We start from the raw sequence: 6,000 nt of genomic DNA on the forward strand, positions 1-6,000 counted from the left end.
ATTTTCTTAAAATCAGTGGAAGAAAAAAAATGAATATGAATATATTTTTATACACACAGAGCTCAGCAAAAGCCTTCCTTTCCTTCCGCCCACTCAGTCCAAAACTCTCAGGTTGGTGGCCTGCAAATAACTCATCCTGAATTTTATGTTGATGGAAGGGTGCATTCACTCCCAATCTTAAAGATGTTTGTGACTCATGAAGTCACCGCACCTTTCAGCATAATAATGGCATTCATCTGTCTTGCCTTGAGGAATCTGGTAGTGCTGCTATTAAAATCAGAATACTGAATTAGATAGATCAAAGTCTGATCCAGTATGGCAATTCCTATGTTCCTATAAGATCTTCAAATTCTAGTAGTTGCTGTACAAAAGATTTTTTATGAAACCCCAACCATACAAAAACATGGGCTCAGAACAAAATCCTGCACTATATCAAAACCCAGGAATGGAGACTGCTGACTTTATAAAACTAGTGTTTGTGTGTGACACTCACACACAGAATCATATAAATATAGGGCTGGAAAGGGACCTCAAGAGGTCATTTTGTCCATCCTCTTGTGCTGAAGGAGGATAAAATATACCTGCCATTCCTGACAGGTGTTTATCTAACCTATTTTTCAAAACTTCCAATGACATGGATTCCTAGATAAGCTGTACCAGTGCTTATCTATCCTTCTGGTTAGAAAGTTTTTCCTAATATCTAACCTAAAACTTCCCTTCTGCGGAGTAAGACAATTAAAGACATGCTTGAGTTTATCCAATTTCTATGCACAAATATATTTTCCTTCAAAACTTTTATGAATTGTTATTCTTTAAAAAAATACCATCTCTACCCCAGTATTGAACTAATTATCTGAAACAAAAATGCTAGTCTGCCCAGGCACCAACTTGTGAGCTCTAAACCTTTTCTTTATGGCGCAGGGGGAAAAAATCATTATGACCCTGCCAGGCCTCTCTCACCGTGTTTACCGAGTGAAAGACAAGCTGCATATTAAATACCATTTTGAGACTGCAGCAGTATTCTTCAAACAGCTGAAAATTCACATCATAAAAGAAACATTAAATATAAAAAAAAATTATCAATAACATTGTAAATAAGTAAATGCCAAAACGTGATTTTTTCTTAAGTGTGTCAGCTAAAACACACACCAAAAAAATCAGAGAAAATTAATATTGTGAAAAACTCTTTGAAAATTAAAATCTTTCAGTTCCACAGGAACTGTAGCAATGTATTATGAAGTTAGGCAGCAATCATATACATAATTAAAGAAGTGATTATATGTATATTTATAACATCAATGTATAATCCTCAATTTGTTTAACATAAAACAACATCAAGGAAACGAGAATTTAAATTCCACTTCTTTAATATGGAACATTAAGTACACACACACACACAAAATTGCTTCTAATTTTAAATCTAACTCAAGCAAAATTTCAGGATGGAAAATATTTGGGAGGAGGTAATGAGTAAAAAGATGGGAAAATACTAATATGTTTCATAAACAAAAACTTTGTTTTAAAAATAATTAAAGGTGTGACTGCTCCCTAGTGCAGATACTCAAAAATAAGGTAATATCAAGTAATGAGACGGCTCTTAACCATAGACCAGTGCCCAATAATATGTTTCCACTGACAGGGACAATTTCCACATTTTCACATAGAACTTCCTTCTGCTTCCTACAGATAAGGAAACACACAGCACATTCATCTCCCTCATAACATAGAAACCTTTAGTAACAACCTCAGAAACAATAGTACATTTTCAGTTGATGTATGTGCATAGATTAAGTGGGGTGTATGTCATGTGTGGGGGGGATGGGGCTAATATGAGATAATCAAGCGATTGGGGTATTCTTTTAGGGAGATGATACTCTGGGGAGGTATTGAAGAGGAGCAGGGCTGTACCTCCCGACTTTGCTCCGTAGGTATGTTTGATATGGGGGTGTGGGAAAGAGCAGGGTGGGTGTATGTGTGGTGGGGAAGTGTAGTGGGAGAGTGTCATGGTGGGTCCAGCCCAATCATTTGTAACTCCTTCAGAATACTGCCTATATTCCTGGAGGTAGGAAAGCCTTATCTACTGCACTGGGCTAGCTATGGCTCCTTAGATTGAAGAAACTGTTGTCAAACCACAGAGCTCCTGCCACCAGTACTAGAGCTAATAACACCCCAGGACTACTACCTCAAACCACTACTCCCCACTGTCTGAGCCCAGACTCATGGCATAGACTATTTCTTCACAGTTTCCTAACCATAGAAGTCAAGGGGTAACATCTTGTGGTTTTCCAAAAAGATCACTTTTCTCTCTTGTCCTTTTCAACATTTTCATGCAACCATGAGGTGAACTGATCGGATGACATGGACTCAAGTGTCAGCAATATAAAGACAATTAACAGCCACCCACTACCACCAAGATTGCTTGGATGAGATCGGCTCTTGGATGAACAGCTGGCTAAAGATGAATCCAAGCAACACACAGGTGAAGAAAGTATTCTGAAAAGTCTGCAGCTATAGTGTAGTCTCTATTGGTCAAAGATATACACTTAAAATTGGTCAATTCAGTCTATGGGCTAGGAATTCTCTTGGATTTCTCACTGATGCTGAGCTCAGATAGTAATCTCCATCTCTGCTTAGCTAGGAGACTCCATCCCAACCTGGCAGATGGAGACCTGACCTCTGTTATTCATGCCTTTATTATCACTCAGCTGGAATACAGCAATGCAATATACCTGGGCATGAATCCTTCAGCACTTAAGAAATTCCAACTATTACAGAACATTGTGGTGCTTCTCTTCATCAATGTAGATTACTGCCCCCATATTAAACCTGTCCTCCCATCTCTATGCTGTCTTTGCACAGAATTTCAAATTAAGTTCAATGTCTCAATCTTTATCTTCTAAGCATGATATGGCCCAAGATGCCTAAGTTTGTCTAAAGCTCCAGGATGAAGACCATGGTCGATAGCTATGTTCCTCTGGTACAATGGAAGTCAACAATGAGAATATACCTCATTTGTGCGGAGACAGAATTTCTCAGAGGGTGGTCCAAAACCATGGAATAAACTCCAACAAAGAACTAAGGACCATCACAAAGTTCAACACTTTCCACTTCAAATGCAAGGTACATTCTTTGACTTTGCCTTTTCTAACATAAAAACACATATTTATAAAACAAAACACCCTCCTGCCTCACCACCCTCTACCAGAACAAGACACTCCAAAACCCATCTCCTTTTGGGGAGAAGATGAGAGAACAAACATGTGACAGATGTTTAGTCATCTGGTTTTCTAGACAGGAAGTAGTGATGTAGACATGGTGATGTAGATGATATAATAACCCATATAGAACAGAGCATGGGCAACAGATATAATAGGCCAGGGGAGGCTAAGCCACCACTGCCGGATGCTTGGGCTGTGGTGGCTCCACCTCTTCTCATCCCTCATGGGCAGCGGGAAATGAAGGCTGGGTGGCTGGGCCGTGTTGAGGCCCAGATCTCCTATGGCTGGCCGGGGCTCAGGGTTTAGCCCAGTCATCTGCGTTTTGGGGCTTGGCCCAGCCGGCCAGATCTCAGGGCTCCTCCAGGCGCCAGCGGGCCAGCCAGGGCTTGGGGCCCCTCCAGACTGCTCTGGGCACCAGCAAGTTGGCTGGGGTTCAGGGCTGCACTGGGCACCGGCCAAAATTTGGGCCAGCCAGGGTTTGGGGCTAGGCATCAGCTGGGGCTTGGGCTGGTAGGCTAGTCAGGGAGAGTGGCGGGGGAGTGGAAAGGGCAGAGTGGGGGCAGTGCCTTGGGTGGAAGGGGCAAATCAGCAGTCTAGCCTCCCCGAAAGGGGGTGCACACACCGCCCATGGAATAGAGCAGTCCTTGAGGGCATCTTCCTGCAATTCCAGTGGAAATGGTGGCCAATCTTTATCAGAGCAGCTTCACTTCCATATTGGCAAGCAGAACTGTCAAGACCATGTAAGGAGCCGTTCCATGAATGAGTTAGAGAAATGTTATTGTAAATAAATTTCTGACTACACTGAACATTATGGATACCAGCAGTAGATATTAGCTCAGTTTATGCACTTAATGGCAGTAAAGAAACAAGAGATTTGCTAAAAGATTAAACTCCATCAAATTCATTAAAGAAACCATTGAACTGATCTCACCCTTAGCTCTGTTCCCTTAGGGATGCCAGCTTTCCATAACCCATTTAAATCTTTTGCACACAAGCCTTTCCCAGACTACTTTCTCCAAACTCAAGCAACTGCTACACTAAACACCCACCTCTACTAGTGTTGGGGGAGGGGGAATAATGGTAAAGAAGTGTATGCAAAAGGGTGAAATGGGGACAGAGTAAGTTGTAGTGGATGATCCACTGCATACAGTAGATTTGGTAGTGCCAATGTATGTGCATATGGGTGAAGCACTAGAGAATATTAGGTGGCTTAACTTTTCAATTTTCCTGGTTTTTAGGGTCTGTGTTAAGTATATTGCATATATCAATTCTATTTGCAAGAAAAACTTTTGGGCATTTATGGTTGAGTATTTGATTAAACTGACCTTTAGAAAGTTGTCGTATTTGTTAACATTATGCTGTATATTCATTACTACTGTAGTACTTATACACATATCAGTCTAAAGTTTCTTTCAAAATATACAACTTTTAAAGTGCTTGACAGTTCATTAATGACAATATCATACAAATAGTGTAACCCTTCATTTTAGACGTTTTGAAAGTCGTGCAAATGACAATAATACTTTAAGTATCCTGTGTAAATTCTTTAATAATGGAAAATGATTAATGTAACTTACCATCAAATGTGTTAACATTGCAGAAATATTCGATTTATAAAGTTACCTACTGCATGGGAAAGCCCTTATAAGACAGAATACATAAATGTTATTATTTATAGATGTCAAGAGGCTACAAATTTTATAACAATTTATGATGAAAAAAGCAATTTCTATTAATTGCTTATTTGTGTTTCCTCAGTTTAAAAGTGTTACCCAAATTAGTCCCTCTGGTTATCATTAGATCTGTGAGAGCTTGAAAAAAATCAAGCTGGTGTGCAAGCCAAACTCATTGACAGATGCAAAAATAAAGTATTTTTGCAGAAATGAAACAATTGTTATGTAAACACCTAAGCAATTAAAGCAAATTGAATGAGCAGAATAAAAAGCAAAAAGCTGTTTTCAATGAAAATGTATTTATTTATCAACTCAAAAGGTCACAAACCACATGAGGTTGGCCACTTGGCGTATCAGACAGTCATTACAGAAAGAGGTGGAATAGAAGTGAAGATGATGTAGCCAAAAATATTCAGAATACTAAAGAAACTTCAGGATCATCGTACATTTTATAAAATATTAACATAGAATAAAAAGGAAATATGCTAGAAGACTGTTTGGGCTAATGGCAAATTCAGGAATGAAAAGGGTGGCTCCACTCTTAAAAGGAACTCTGAGAATGGCACTGTGAAGTTCCACACCTATTGTCTCTCAATAATTGCCATATGAAGTGTACTTATTTTACAAGTGGTTTTTTTTCTATCACGTGCAAACCTGGAATCTGAAAGTCAAGTTGTGTTCTTTCAGCATATATGTTTTGCAGGGCAAATCCTGCGACAATTTCACCTGTGCACCACTGTTACCTTGACTGAATTTGACACTGAAAGTAGGAATTGGTAAACAGTTCTGCTGAAGGTATACAAAAAGGAAAAGAATCCAGCTCCCAGGGATTGGAATCTGGCCCTAAGTGGGACCAGTCCCTGATCTCATCTTCCTGCTGAGGTTAATGAGAGTTTGGTTTGTGAAACTGGGAAGAGCTGGAAGGACAGAGGTGGGTGCCATCTTGATAGGAGTGTGTGTGGGGAGGGGGATCCTCAGTGGAGAGAAGCACTGTGTTGTTATGGGTGTCGGTGTGCATGAGCCTTGAGAACAGGACTGTGATGGACACTGCTAGATTGGGACAAGGGTTGAACACTGGACTAAGACGCACGTGTCCAGATGGCAGCTGA

Source organism: Emydura macquarii, unplaced genomic scaffold (genome assembly GCF_026122565.2).
Source record: "Emydura macquarii macquarii isolate MOO-44397 ecotype Brisbane River unplaced genomic scaffold, CSIRO-AGI_Emac_v2 contig_374, whole genome shotgun sequence".
Lineage (NCBI taxonomy): Eukaryota > Metazoa > Chordata > Testudines > Chelidae > Emydura > Emydura macquarii.